The following is a 16,537-nucleotide window of genomic DNA, read 5'->3' as shown; positions in this document are numbered from 1 at the left end:
CATCATTCATGAACAGTGAGTTGATTCTTTCACTATTTTAAACAATTAGTGTTTGCTCAGTACAACTACAACGAACAATAGCAATGAATCAAGGCTAAATAATACGTGATAGTGAATAAATGAAGGCAACAACAAAGGAATAGTATATGGCCAAGAATATGAAATGGTAGTTATTTGAATGAAGGTAGTCACTAGCCCAATGTATGAGCCTTCCAAGTTAAGAATAAAATGACACACTTGTATAAGTCCGTACCAAGATTGAATGTCTATGTTAAGAATGGATGATCAGATTAGAGCATTATGATTTGTTTCAGTTTCAAAAGAGAATACATCACAATTGTTATCATCTAAGATGATACAAAGAATGAAGTAGAGACATTATTTTGATGATCAATAAGAATACAACTAGTCATGAGAGCAATCATGAAGCCCTTATGACACAAACTATGTTCATTCATGGTAAAACTATAATTTAAACAGAGCAAAAGCACAAGAACAGTGACAAAATCTGGAGAAATATGGGCATACAGTTGAAGTGAATCAACCATTAGTGTAGGCTTAATGAAGGGTATAAGAGTAGTGAATGAGGATTCAAGACATTGGGAATGAGTGATGAGAAATAACAGAAATATCAAAGGTTATGACATATATTTGTAACAATTTGTAACAAGATCCCAATCGTGATAGTTCTGACATGCCTTGGGAAACATCAACCAATGATACATGGATAGTTTGTGATAGAACAAAACACTATATATAGTCCCCTGATAAAATTGTAAGCTTTGACCATTTTTACCAGTGCTGCAAATCATGATGAAGTAAGGAAAAAGTAGAAAGGCAAGATTAAATGGTTAATATGCAAACAAATCAATCAAAACACAAACCATTTTACCTTACTATTTTACCTTCTCATTAGGATTGGGCTTGATGAAGTGGAAGATGCGCCCTTGTGCTCCACTTGTTTGGATTTGCCCTTCTTGCTTGATATGGAATGCTCTCCAATTGCACAACAAATGGATAAGTGGTGGAATGATGGATGCAAGATAGATGGAGGAAGTGGATTGCTATGAATGCTAAGTGATAATGGATGCTCACTTGACTATAGTATGGATGCACAAATGACAATTCTAAAGCTATTAGGCCAGCATAGGTTACTTGAACATGAGATGCCAAATGAGGGGGAGGAGACCCCAATTTATGGATTGGAAGGGAGAGGAATGGACGGTTAGGATTGAAGATGAATCAAGGGTGGAGATTGAAGGAGAGAGTGCACATGGATTGAAGGGACATGGTGTGAAGACCAAGAGATTTTCCATAAAGGCATTTCTTGTTTCCACACTACACAAGGTGCATGAGGAAGATTTCCTCAAGTACCTTGGGGGAATAAAAGGAATTAAAAATTCCTTTGAGAGAGGACAAGGGAATTAAAAATTTCCAAATAATGGATTTCATGGGGAAAGGAAATGGGAAAAGGAATTAAAAATTCCTTGGGAAGGTGAGAGACATGGGAGAATGTGAGATTTTGAAATCCTTGAAATGACCCAATTGGGTGCATTTAAGGTTAGAAGGTGAGGAGGAGACAAGAGGACTTAGTCATTTATGGCTATTGGTTGACTTGGTGGTTAATCATGGGGATTAGCCACTAGCAAATGATTAAGGAGGTGATAAGATGAGGTAATAGAAGATTATAAGACAAGTGGGATTTGTAGGAGGATTTGACAAGAGGAGAGAGAATGACTGGAGGAATTAAAAATTAGAAAATAATGTCAAGTGGGTATTCTAGAAGAATTAATCAGCTTAATGAAGAATTAGGGAGAGTGATTTGTAGGAATCACATGATTTGCTAAAGGGAATTTAGAAGAAATAATTAATTGAGGAACTTTAGAAAAATAGGGAATAATTAATTTATAAAATAAATCAATTATTTGGACTATAGTGACAAGATTAATTAAGGTAAATTCAATTAACCCTAAGAAGAATAAAGAGGATCATAATTAAATAAATTAATTATGTAAAAAGGATAAAATAAATAAATATTTAATTTAATTAATTTTAGACGTCTACACATGATATCACAGTGAAAAAATTATCCAACAATACAACAAACCCAGGGACAGTCATTTGGAGTTTGCAGAGGTTAATATGCACAAGAAGTAGTTATATCGAATCAAAGGAGCAATCAAGCTTATAGATAGAGAGACCATGATGTTTAAGGTTGCCAAAGACAGAGTAATTTATTAGCTAGTGACAGTTATATCTAATGCATGAAGGCACATCACTAGTCAAGCACACAAAAGACCTATTAGCCAAGATGCAGGTTAAAGCAATGAATTAAGGGCCTTTGTCATTTGAACTATTCAATCTATTTTTTGTAAAAGCTTCACTATGAGTAACACAAGATCTGCTTCAAGAAAGATAGTATCAAGTACTGACAAAACACTCAATAGCATTGTTGTAAATACTATACATGAAGAACATACAAAAACTTATAAAGGATAATCTTAGTGGCCTTCTGAGTGATCAAGTTAAGGGTATAGCTATAGTATTAATGAGAAGATATGAAGAAGTCACAGGCCAATAAAACCCTTAGTAGTAGCATCCCCCATTCCTCGTGATCAAAGCATAATAAATGAGTAATGATATCCATGATGGATAGAAGGGGTTTTTTTAGTCATGAAGCAGAGTGAGCAACCTATGACATAAAAGATCAAATGGAGCAAAGAGATCATTGTCATCCAAGTTGCAATCTAGAAGCCAGTGGTTTGTTATTGAGATCAAATCTCAATCAAATATCAAGGTAGTGGGAGTAGAAAGAGTAGAGATAGGGTTGTCTTAGGGTTTTTAGTCTTCAAAACAATAATTAGACCACTAATAACCATGTGAAAGAGATGAAAAACAACCATAGAGTAGAGTTACAAGGGAAGTGTTCATCAAAGGTAGGGTAAAGAACAATGTTCAACGTGATAAATTTTCATCAAGATAGTTAAAGGAGGCATTGATAACAACATTCATGCCAAAGACACAGATCTCAGTAAAAGAATCCTGGAACAATAATCAAAAGAGATGAATCTGAGATGAAAAAAAATAAGACATAGAAGGTAGTAGATACATTAGGACAATTAATCCAAGAGAAAATTTGAAAAAGTGAATACCGTGAGCTCTCATTCTTACAAAGTATTACTGTTAAATGCAAAACTAACTTACCATGGCGGCTTTTAAAGTGCATTCGACCTGCATAAGACCCTCCAAATATATCCATTCCAACCCTCGAAGGAAAAATCATCAAGGCAACACCACAGAACAGGAGAAAAATGCAACTAAAGAGTGAAATGAATGGCAGTATACTTACTTTAGGGTTTTTGTTACCCTAAACATTCGATAAGCTTAGGCATTTTTGCCTTTTTATTTTCTAATTCACCTCCATTTACTAATTCCTCATATGTGTTGCATCGAATCCTATTGAATGTAAATATGTTAAGTATTAATATTTACCACTTTAACATATACTCATGCAATATAATTATGCTTTTGATTTGGCAATGAGTCAAAGGAGGTTATTGTCAAAATTTATGAGATTGAGAGCATATAGGAGAGTTAAAAGAAGTTTCTAAACATTTGGAGGGTCTCTAGGGATTTTTTGAGTCAAATTAGGGGAGATTGAATGCATTTTAGAGGAGTCATTATGTTGGAATTGGTCAAATTTGACTTTTTCTCCATTTTTGGAGCATTTTTGGAGTCTTTTAATGGGCTCAAAATAGGCTTTTTGAGTGCATTCAACCAAGGAGGTTAAAGTCTCTATTTTAATGTAACTGCTTGAAAGAAGCATAAGTATGCTTCAAACTTCATTTTTGAAGTCAATTCTACAACTTAACACAACTTGTAACCTGCAACATACATATAACTCTGTAAAATGTGCTTAAAATGAGACAAAACTACCAAGAAACAAGGATTTCCACAAGTAATAACATCAATCACCAACACACACAATGAAAACAGAGGAATGAGAAGGTAAATCACTTCACTTCTTATTGATAGCCGAGGTAAATACTGGTATACATGTCCAAAAGAGCTACAAAATATGCATAATCTCAAGAAGGATTCTCAAATCACTAAGTGCCAAAATTTTGCATAATCAGAACTAGTACAAATGAGTCTACAAAGTGACTATATTCCCCTCCCAAACAGTTGCACCAAAATGGGAATTAGAAACTGCTTTGGGTCGTATGCAAAAATCAGGCCCAAAATATAGAAGCCTAATCCTCTCCAAAAAAGGCTCCAAAGTGTTGAAAAGGTCAATTTTGACCTTGTCCAACCATAAAAGCACTCTAATTCCCCTAAATTGACTCAAAACAACCCTATATTCCTTCCAAATATTTGCTAACCTCCTCAACTTCCCTATATGCTAGGCATCCCATAAATTTTAAAATACCTGCCTTTGACTAAAAATAAAGGAGGATGACATGTTCCTGAATTATAAAATACTATCACTAAACGTTCATTTCAACACCACTTAGTAATATATGTATATTTTTTATTTTACATTTGAAAACTATGTAAATATATGTATATTTTTTATTTTACATTTGAAAACTATGTAAAAAAGTAAAATCATCCTAGGGGTTACGGGTATAAGCTTGAGTGAAAATAAAACAAAACAAAGGCATAAAATGCCTTGTCCAAAAGTCACACTTAGGGTTAAAATAACCCTAAATGGTATTTCATTTCACTCATTTCTGTTGTAATTCTCCTCTGTTATGTGCCGCCATGATGCTTCATTCCTTCAAGGGCTTTGAATGGAGGTTTCGTGCAAGATTTTGTAGGCCTTGCACGCACTGAATCTGCCATTATAAGTTAGTTTTGATATCTCTACAAAGTGGATTTATTGTATTAATTTTTTCTGAAAATGATTGAAAGGGCTGCTTTACTTTCATATAAATGACCGTACATATGGAAGCTCACAACACCATGATAGTTCTAATGATTCCTATTTCTTTTGATCTCAAGTTTGTATCCACTGCTCTGAAGCTATATTTGTGCAAACTATACGATCACCGCTCTATGCATTGAAATTCATGAACCCGTAAAACAATGATCTTTGTTCTTTTATTGCTTGGACCGCAAATAAATTTTGATCACCATATTATGCTTTGACATCATCTGTTATAATTATGAATGAAGACATAGAAACAATGGCCTTTCATGAATGCACAGACGTAATCTTTTTCGCCTAATTAATGCTCTATGTAACCTATTAACTATGGCTTTCTTTTGGCTGTCAACAATGATTGTGGCTTCTTGCACTATGCATTTGACCCTAAATATTTCCCTTGAAGGTCTAAGGCTACTCCTTATGTCTTTAACTGCTATGAGCATTCAAAGGCTGTTATAATTGTGCATTTACTACCTTTATACGAGTTCTTATCACTGACTGTTGCCCCTTCTGTGACTAAATCTGCACTTTACCTTTTTGACTGCAAATTATAAGTTTTAATAGAGGACGCCATTATCTTCTATGATCATTGACTATGATGAAATGATTGTTTGCTCAACATTTCTTGATGACTTACAAAATGATGACTATGACTGTTATATTGAGTAAGACTGTCATTAAGCTTCTGGTGCTCGAAACCTATGCATATCATGGCTGTGATCTTCCTTACCCTTTGAGGTTGCACTGTGACATATCCTTATGGTTGCTTTATGGAGATTGAGTTTGATAGCATTGATCTTTAATAATGGATGCTATTCCAAACTTATAACCTTCATATATCTATGTGTTCTCATATTCATGATCTGCTCAAAATCTTATTCTCCATTATTCTGAAGGGTCCCTTGATTATGATTCACCACAATATCTATATATGCTTTGTGAAATTAATGAACTGCCAAAAGTCTTTATACTGTTTTCTCTGCCCTTTGTATGATCATTGTGCAGTGCAAAAAGTCAGAAAATGAATAGTTCTAATATGAATAGTTCTAATTATTTCTTCTGTAATGTGCTTTTACAACTTTGACCTTGAGATCTACACATTGGGGATATGACTGTTACACAGTGCTCTTGTTGATTGATATCTTGACAGTGATAGGATTGTCTTGTTCTTGGCCTTCATTGAATATCATTGGTAAAGAACATAGTCGCCTTGACCATTGTATCTTATAAGAATGTTGCAAACTTCCTTTTGTATTGACTACCCTCTACATACTAATAAAGACTGCAAAATTCATATTCTGGGAGTCTTCTTACTGTTGCTTTGTTGACAGTGATATGCATCACTACTTTTTTATTATTTGCTCCATGACTGTCCCAAAATGAAGTGACTACTTTCATTACTCTTTATCACTAAAATGTGCTTTGAGTGCTCTTAATACCTCTCTATGCTCTTATGATTGAGGGTTTTCTTTAAACTTTGCCATGACTTTCTTTGATGGTGTCCTTCATCCATTCTTTGCATTCATGGGTTACCTACAATCCCTAACTGCCATTTGAGTTGTGAAGAGATTTATGGACTGTCAAAAGGTCTCTGCTAGGCCTGCAAACTATCATCCTCGGGGCTGTGTGCATCCCAAATGGCTTTCAAACCTCTATTTTGATAATCCATGAAGTTAATACAGTCTCATGGACTGTGTTTTGATGTAATGTCACTTCTAGATACTCATGATTCCTCACACTTTGGAACTAAGCTTGCTTTAAGGTACTGTTCTTTGTTCTGAACTGTTGCAACTTGGCTCTTTATATGACCTCACTATCATTTTACTGCTTCATGGCTGCAATCATCTTTATGCCTTCATGATGGAAATATTTTCTTTCAATAAACTCTTTGAGGTTTTGAACACTATTTCTATCTTTGGATGTCATTCATTTATTTTCTCATGCTCATGATTGTCCTGCTTGAGTACTAGTATCATTTGTGAGTATCATTGTTTGGTCTTTCTCATGTCAGAGTGGTTCCATTGAGCAGGAGCTTTTTATTTATAATAGTGGTCTCATTAGCTCACTGTTATGAATAATGAGTTTCCTCTTGATTGAGCTTCTACGACATAGGAAAGACACTTAGCTTTGTTAGAAAAACGAGATGATATCTGAGCCTCATTTAACTCCACATGTTGTGATATCTGACATATCAGTATGAAATATAAAGTATTCAAATAATGAACATCGTACCTAAACCTGCACAGTGAACAAACATGCTAGATAAAACAATGAATTTTGATCTTCATGAAACTTGATGATGTTTATCTCTGATCTCCTCTATTATACATGTGATGACTGCAAAATTGATGATACTTTATGAAAGAAACTATGCATTTGGTGAATTTCCATACCTATTGATAAGAATCCTTGAGCTCTAACCATTTTTCTCTCTCTTCTTGTAGGCAACCCTAGACAACGTCACTTCTGGAGCTAAGGAGCTTAAAGATGCAAGCATTCAACCAGGGATTCGTCATTCCAGGCAATGACGGGCCGCTCCTCTTTCTATATGCTTTTTCTATAAATGTATAATTTATTTTTGTATTTCATTGAACGAGTTATTCCCATGGCTTGTGTGGGACACTATACCTTTGACATTTATGAATAAAGAAAGCCATTTATTTCTCTAGCTGATAACAACTCTTGCTTGTATGAGCACTTAGCATAATCAGATATATACTTTTAATTTTCAATGTAAATGCTACTCCATCTCTACCTAATTGAGCTAGAAGTGAAATTAGGTAACATTTTTGGCGATTTCTGCTAAATGCTTGCCTGCTAAGCATCATAGACCAGTTGCTTGAACTTGTCCATTGGGCAGATTCGTCAAAACCTTTGAAAAACATCTCTTTTGCATTGCTACTACTGTAACTCACTTTTCACTGCTAATCCATTGAGTACAGGTGTAAGCTTGTGATAGTGAACTAACCACCTCACTGTCATAAATGATATATGTGTAATTGATGAATTAGCAGGGTAACAACAAAGCACCTTCTTATTCACTGCATACTGTTATCATGTGTGGCAATGCATACACAAAATTCCCTATTTCATATGATGAATACCTTCCTTCTATAACTACAATGCATTATATCAGCATCACTCTTATTACTCCTACAGAATTGTGCGCAAAGCACTTAGGGAAAGTGAAAGTTACATCTAATCTATGTGCAACAACACTTATTGGAACGGAAACCTATCCTAACCTAATCTATCCAACAAACAAAATCACTTAAACAAAACCATTGACAGGTACCTTGAAATAGCTACATTTTCTTCCCAATTTGTGATGCTTTACATGTCTTTGGGCAGCTACACAAAGATGAAGCTTGAATATAACCACAACATATAGTTGCAATACTTCTTGGAGACCATACACAACATCACTTACCCACTCATGTAGATCATTCATGTTGTCTTAAAGTGGATAAGACAACTGGGTATGCTTTCTTTCATTTGAAACCTCATGCCTCAGTGCAAGCATGACCTGTGATGTATTGTTGGACTCCATCATAGCAAGATGCTTGATGGGACATCCTCTTGAAAGATTTGGACTGGTTGCTTCCTTTTCTTCTTTTATAAAATTTTCACCTTGCAGATAACTTGCCATGTTGATTTCTCCTCCATAGTCAAAGGACCATCCTCTTTATGTTTTCATTGTGTTGGTGATTGATGTTATTACTTGTGAAAATCCTTATTTCCTGATAGTTTTGCCTCATTTTAAGCACCTTTTATAGAGTTATATGTATGTTGCAGGTTACAAGTTGTCTTAAGTTGCAAAAGTGTTCTAGTTGTGGAAGTTTATTTCCTTCTAAAACTTAGGCATCATAACCTTCTTGCGAAATATTTATGCAAGGAACATATAGGCTTGAGTTGTGTATGTTAATATTTTTCTGTTGACTGTTGTGTGTATGCAAACTTGTTTATAGGTTTTTGTTTATGTTGGGTGCATCGCCTTCATTTAGTTTCATTAGTTTCAGCTGATGTCATTCCTTCTTACCTTTTCCTCTGCAAAGCAGTAGAGTGAGTTAGTTTTTAGTTGATAACCAGCTAGGAGGCAGGTGTGTGTTGGTTGATTGATGCTACTATTTGTGAAATTATCTTTTCCTTATGGTTTTGTTTCATGGTTAGCACCTCTTACAAAAGAATATGTGAATTGTAGGTTATAGGTTGTGTTGAAAAGAAGAATGTTCTAGTTGTGAAAGTATCTTTCCTTCTAGGATTGAAGCTCAAATACCTTCTTACGAAATGTTTATGCAAGCAACATATGAAATTGAGTTATGTATGTGAAGCTTTATCATTATTTTTTTTTTACAAGTGTATGTAAGTTGTTTGTGGGTCAAGTTAATGATTTGGTGCATCACCTTAGGAGGTAGTTTCATTTTTATGTAATCTCTTTCCTTTTCCTCTGCAAAAAGTCAGTTTAGGTGAAGTATCAAGAGGAAGTTGGCCTTCTTCGGAGTTTCTTTCCAATATAGGTGACCCATGAACCTGGATGGATCTCATGTTTCTCCAAAGTGCTAGGTTCTACAACTTAGCAAGGGTGCAACTTTAGGTGATAACAATAATACTTGTTTGTGTGGCCTCTTTAATGTTTGTACTCTTTCCATTTCAAAATTTGAATCTGGATTGCATTTGTAGTGCCCATTTGATATCACCATTTATGTCCGAGTTGATTGGTTTTTAATGGAAAATGGTGGCCTTATGCAATTTTGTTGTGGATGCAGGTGGGAGAGGTGGTGAAGTGACCAGTAGATGTGCGGTGAGGTGACTAGTTGGTGTGCTGGAGAGTTGGACAAATGGGACAGAGGGCTTGAATACGTGTGGAATTGGACATCTTATTGTAGGCATACATGGTCTTAGGTGTAGGGTGTAGCTACCCATGGTGGCCATCTTTTGTGTCGAGGGTTGTTTACGTGGCAGTCTATTGTTGGCAATTTTGTTTGTAAGTAGGGTGGTAGGCTTCAGATGAGCATAAATTTAATCCTTACATTTTGTTCATGTGGGCACACATAAGTTTTGCATGGGGCCCACTGTTGTGCACGTCAGTATCTATCATTGTTATGAACAACTGGTGAACAATATGGTCGTAGTTTTTTGACTCCTTTGTTCGCTACTAATGTTTTCATTTAATATATATATATATATATATATATTTCTTTCAAAATTTAACCAGAATATGGCCAAATTAATGTTGGTTCATTTCTGGGTTTTAAAAAATTGATTATTAGTCAAAATTTGGACACGTATTGGCTCCTCTCCTCTATTAACTGCCAAGTTAATATATTCAAAACCATTCAGGAGACAAATAGAGTGTCTCATTGATGAAAGGCCTTAATTTTTGGTGTGATAGTTTTTTAGGGTTTCTCACATTTTTGTTTATAGATGACTATTTCTTCTACGTAGACAAAATTCCATTAGATGGGGAAGAAAATGCATTTGTTTGAAAGAGTATGGATATCAATTGAAGCATAAAGGGGAATTTTGTCAAACCAACTGCATTGGTGAACATTAAACTAAAATGTGGAAGCATATGAATAGATTACAAAATGATTCGAAGGAGATGTTGTTTCAAGGAATGAAATACAACAATTGCAAAAAATACACGATAGATTTGTTGAAATGTTTTAGTAGTTTTTTTAAGCAAATACAAATGACAAATGTAAAGTCAAAATCCACAACCTTTGCTAGTATACTCCTAGCGGTGTCATTGTAGGAGATATCGAGCAGGTTATGGGTATCCACCAAAGCATTAAGGAAAGAGATTTTGTTCAATGTTGTAGTTGTTATTGCCTCGGTAGATACATGTGAAATATGAAAGCATACACAATATACATGAGTTGTTCGATAGAATGCACGGTGTGTTTCATAACTATGAAAGCACAAGCAAGAGATATCACCACATGGAATGGGAACAACTTAAATCACACACACTAAGCTTATATTTCTAGGCTTAAATGTGTTAAAACACTCAAAGTTCACTGAGATATTTTAGGCTTAATATGTTGCTTAAAGTGTGTGGTCACACTAACAATACATTTTCAGGCTTAAAAGTGTTAAACACTTAGAGTTGACTAACATTTTCTAGACTTAATATGTTGCTTAATGTTTGGATTTAAGATTGGCCCATAGAATGCCCTGATTACCGATACACTTAAAAATTCTTGTGAAACTTCAACAAAATGTTTGCATCTTGCAAAGCGTGGAAGCATACACAAGGCATGTTAAACGTTTTACAAAATCCCTCAAAGAATCTCACCTCATCGAATGCAACTATTGTAGGACACACAAAATGATTTGATGGAAATACTTTAGGAACTTTCAAGCAAATGCATACAATAGGTATAAAGCCAAAATCCACAACCTTTGCTAGCATCCTTCCTACCTGTGCCAATATGGAAGCTTTGTAATAGTGTATGAACAACCGTCAAAGCATAATAGATAGAGGAAAATCGATGCATGTTATAGCTCCTTTTGTAGACTGGTAGACAAAAGATGAAAAGAGACATTATTTGTTTGACAGGATGTCTCAAAGAGATGTCATCTCAAGGAAGGAACTTCAATGATTACAGAACAAGAAATCTATCAAAATTTTGAAGCACTTTGAAACACATCCTAGCATCGTAAGCTTTGTTGGTGCTCTGGGAGCATGCAATTATGCAGATTTAGTGGACGAGATTTGTACAAACATCAATCGCATGAGTGATCCATATCGCAATTTACATGGTTAACTTCATGCTAATGCTATTTATCTCATCGACATTATAAATTATGTTATTATGATGCAGTTGGACCTGTGTGGTTGTATGGGCATATATTCTTGATGTTTGTAGATCGGTCAACTTTAAATCTTACATATTAAGCAACATATTAAGCTTAGAGAATGTTAGTCAATTATGAGTGTTTAACACTTTTAAGCTTAGACGTGTCTTTTTATTATGACCACACACTTTAAGCAACATATTAAGTGTAGAAAATATCACTCAACTCTGACTGTTTAACATTTTTAAGTCTAGAAGTGTAAGCTTAGTGTGTGTGATTTAAGCCATTCGTTGTGGATTACATACGAATATGTGCGAGGTTCAGATAATAAGGAGATCAATGAAAGAACATAATTTGAAAAAAAGTTTGGGTAGGGTTGGATTGAAGGCCTTTAAGTGGCACTTAGCTTTTGTGCATGAGACAAACCATATCCAATGATTCTTTTCAGATATAGCAATGCTCCACCACTTTTGTTGGCAGTCTGGGAATAGGGATAAACAATTTATCATAATTGCATATGGAGAGTATTTCTTTTAAATGGGGGGTTGAAGAAAACCTTTTCACTAGCATTGATGTTTCAAGACAATGTTGTGGAGACCATAAAGGAAAGAATTTTTTATTTTGGATTGATAAGATTTGGCATATGGCACTTGCCTCAGGTACATGACTTGTGAAGTTTGATGAATAGGCTTGGCCAAAATGAAGGATAAAATGGATAATTATTTCACATTTAATGTAAAATGGCAATTTGCTCTTCAAAATCGAAATGTAGTAATCAAGTGTGAATTATTTTGGATCGGACGACTTAAATCATACACATCAAGCTTTGATTTCTAAGCTTAAAAGTGTTAAACACTCAGAGTTGACTGACATTCTCTAGACTTAATATGTTGCTTAGTGTGCATGATTTAAAGATGACTATTTTGAATAGATTGTTGTGATTAAATATTTCACCAAGGTTAAATATTTTCATGAAAGGTACTAGGTAGAAGGGAGCAATTAAATCATTTTTCCCAAGGGAAATTATTTTCACCCAGTAGACTAATAGTAGCATTAATGTGAAAAACAATTAACCATAGTGTAGAATGCATTGAGATGTTTACTAGTTTCGAGGAAAATTCTAGGTAAATACATATGTGAAGGAAAATAAATGAATTTTTTTTCACGAAAGCTATTAAGTGGGTCTGAGATTACGAATAAAAATCATTTAGGCAAAGATGTTGTAATGTTACAAGTTCTTTTTCACCCAAAAGTGAAAAATAACAACAGTGGAATGAATATTTGTGTCATAGTTAAATATTTTTCACTAAGGGAGAAAGTAATATTACTTTGCACTAAATGGATAAATTTACAAATAATATACACTTGGGTATAATTTATTTCACATGGAACATAGAGCAATGGAAGAAAAGGAAGGATGAAGGGAAAGTGAAGAAATCATTTGCAATTATATAACAAGGTGAAAATGCATCAACAAATTTGGCAAGAGTTTCACGCCAGATATATGAGGAGAATGATTACACAACATGATATTTCACACGAATGAAAATTAGTTGCGATTAAAAAAAAAATTACAAATTGAAGATTAAAAGTTGTATTGGTGAAAGATTGATGAGAGACTGCTCTCGACCGACAAAATGGATAAATATTTGTGTCTTCATTTTTGGGGTGGGTAGTCCAACGAGTTTTGAATGGTAATCGTTAGAAGCACTCCCTTGTTTTATAAAAGGGAAATCAAGACCATGTAGTGGTAGTTAGAAAGTTCTGGAACAAAAATATTATTGTAATTTTTTCAAAACTTTTAAAAGGGGAATGTGCAACAAAGATTTGCTCTCATAGTGGTGTCAGCTATTTATTGAATTTAATGAAGAAATATCATTTAACCGTCTCAAGATTTGTGTTTTCCTGATCATATGAATAAACATATTAAGGATGCATTTGATTTGACATTGCACTTCAATGTTTTTGTGTGGTTTGTTTAATGTAATCTCTCAAGTAGGGACTAAATTCTGTTAAATAAATTGTAGTGATCTCAGGGGACCAAATTGGATAAAAAGTAGGGTTTTGTGATTGGCATACTTGCACGTTTATGCTAGGCATAAACAGACATAGTGTCAAACTTTTAAGACATTGAATGAGCAAAGATCTTATGAAATACGACTCTATTACCCAAAATAAGGCACTAATTGAGGTTGTATTCCAAAGCCACTAAAATCAATATATTTTATTTTTCAGTTGTAGGAGTAAGTGTAGGTGTTAGATTTTTCAGTTTTCTATTTTCTACATCATGCCCGTGTGAAATAGAATACAAGGGGATAAGTGAATTGAAATTTTGATCAAATAAACCTCTGAAGAGTGTGTGAGGTTTTATCTTCTTTATCACCATTGTTGGATATTGCAAAGTAGTTAAATGGTCACTAGTACATTTGGGTGCATTTTCCAACGAAAATTTCCGATGAACTATGGGATTTCTTTTGCTTTGTCAGATTTTACAATGCAATTTGTATCAAATTTCCTTTTTTTTTTTAAACCTTGCTCGTGTTCGTTGGAAGTCCTCGTCGAATTTGGAGCGGTTTTCCGATGAGCTATTGGATTTCTTTTGCTTTGTCTGATTAATTTTTTTTTTTTCAAAAATTATCCCGTGTTCGTTGGTATTCCGAAGGGTTAAAATTTTATGGATTTTACCTGTTGATCAGCATATGTTGGTCCGATGATTTTTACAACCTCTTGATTTCTTCTTACTCATTGGGATAACATTAGTCGATGACCTCTCTTCCTACTGATCGGTGCGAGTTATCCCACTAGTCTCATTGTGCATCGGGATAACTTAAAATGTATCTAGGCGGGCATAATTTCCCGATGTCTTTTCCCTCGGTGTAGCTCCTCCTGATACGTTATGTCTCATCATCATAAGTTTTGACCCTTTATCGCCATAACCTTTGCTGATGCGTTTTACTTTTGCCAGTATCTATCAAGATAAGTCTTACCGATATCATCATCGATCATCGACAATACAAGATTTCTCCATTGCCGCTAGTGTGCCTTCTGCTGATAGACTTCATCGATGTATTCTATCCTGATCACATTCTTCTACTTGTGTGTTACTATCAGGTTGACTTTTGCCGATAGTGCAGATTTTGTATTTCACATCGGAATTCTGATGAACACGTTTACTTGTTGATCGACATATGTTGGTCTGATGATTTTCACAGCCTCTTGATTCTTCTTACTCATCGGGCTAACATAAGCCGATGACCTCTCTTCCTATTGATCGGTGCGAGTTATCCCGCTAGTCTCATCAGACATCGGGATAGCTTAAAATGTATTCAGGCGATGGGCATAATTTCCCCAATGTCTTTTCCCTCGGCGTAGCTCCTCTCGATATGTTATGTCTCCTCAGCATAAGCTTTGACCCTTTATCATCGTAACCTTTGTTGATGCGTTTTACTTTTGCTAGTGTCCATCGGGATAAGTCTTACCGATAACATCATCGGCTATCGACAATACAAGATTTCTCCATTGCCACTAGTGTACGTTCTGTCGATAGACTTCATCGATGTATTCTATCCCGATCACATGCTTCTACTTGTGTGTTACTATCGGGTTGACTTTTGCTGATAGTGCAGATTTCATATTTCACGTCGGAATTCCGATGAACACATGGTATTTTATAAAAAGGAAGTAATTACGTGCCATCATTATATGCGGGCTCAAGGTGCAAAAATTGGGAGGAAGCGGGCACAATTGTTGTAGATAGATGCTCGACAGCAACTATACAAGAGGTTGGTCCCTTCGTTCTTGTCATCAAGATTTTTTTCCAAGTTCCTTTGCTTTCCTTGCATTCTCTTGTTCACTTTGTTTAATGGTATCCACTTTGGCAAAATGCCTGAGAATCGATTATATCAGATAGTTCAACAACAACATAATAACTTGAAGATTGAGGGCATCGATGGGGTCGTAACAAGAGTATGAAGGTTACAAATAAAATCTTAGAATACAGGTGTCCTTATTCCTCTACTCTCACTTGTTTTCTTCTGTTAAGAAGGGTTTGCTTAGTTTGAGGATTTGTATATGTTTGCTTTGTTGTTATTGGTATTAGTTCTTTTAGCACTTTGTTTTGTAACCCTAGTTGTGGTCTTAACTAGAGCACAAGGTTTTCTTGTTTGTTAACTATCTCATCAAAGAGTGCTTTCATATGTTGATTTTGTGCATTTGTTTTCTTCTAGCTTCAAACCCTAGTATTCCTTGTATTTTATTAAGGGTTTGTATAATTGTCATCCTAGGGTTTGTAACTGTCACCCTAGTTCAAGCTTCATCTTTGTGTTAAGAATTTATTCTAACCCTAGTTCAAGTTATGGAAGTTGGTATTTAGTTATTCTCTACTTTGAGTATGCGTATCTCACAACATTATTCTTAACCCAAATTCATGATGTGATTTGCTATAGGCAATGATCCCAATATCAATAATGTTACTGATCTGAATATTGATGATGCCTTGATGCATTGATCTGAATATGTCATAAATTATTGATACTTAATATTACCAGTATCAGTTGCAGTATCCTGATGGATATTACAGAAAGTAGAAAGCATAAATAGGAAGATTGAAAGATGAATGAAATGAGTTTTTTTTTTTTTTTGAAGTATATAACATTAGTATATAGTGGTCTATTCTTATTCATTCATCGTGGCACATATGTGATATTTAGTTTGCATGGGGAACACTTCCTCTTACATTTTGAAGTAAACATTTATTAAATCTTAATGCTTGATTAGTTTCTGCCTTCTTTTCATAAAAGCTTAATA

At 34.7% G+C, this 16,537-nt stretch overlaps 1 long non-coding RNA gene across 1 annotated transcript; it reads left to right on the top strand.

Moving 5' to 3' along the window:
• The first annotated feature begins 4,653 nt into the window (after positions 1-4,653).
• On the top strand, positions 4,654-7,598 carry LOC131027980 (uncharacterized). Its single transcript, XR_009102558.2, has 2 exons — positions 4,654-4,850; positions 7,375-7,598. It is a non-coding gene; the product is annotated as an uncharacterized LOC131027980 (long non-coding RNA).
• The last annotated feature ends 8,939 nt before the right edge of the window (positions 7,599-16,537 follow it).

Source organism: Cryptomeria japonica, chromosome 5 (genome assembly GCF_030272615.1).
Source record: "Cryptomeria japonica chromosome 5, Sugi_1.0, whole genome shotgun sequence".
Taxonomy (NCBI): Eukaryota; Viridiplantae; Streptophyta; class Pinopsida; order Cupressales; family Cupressaceae; genus Cryptomeria; species Cryptomeria japonica.
Note: the sequence above shows the minus strand (reverse complement) of the source record. Positions and strands in the feature narration are given on the sequence as shown.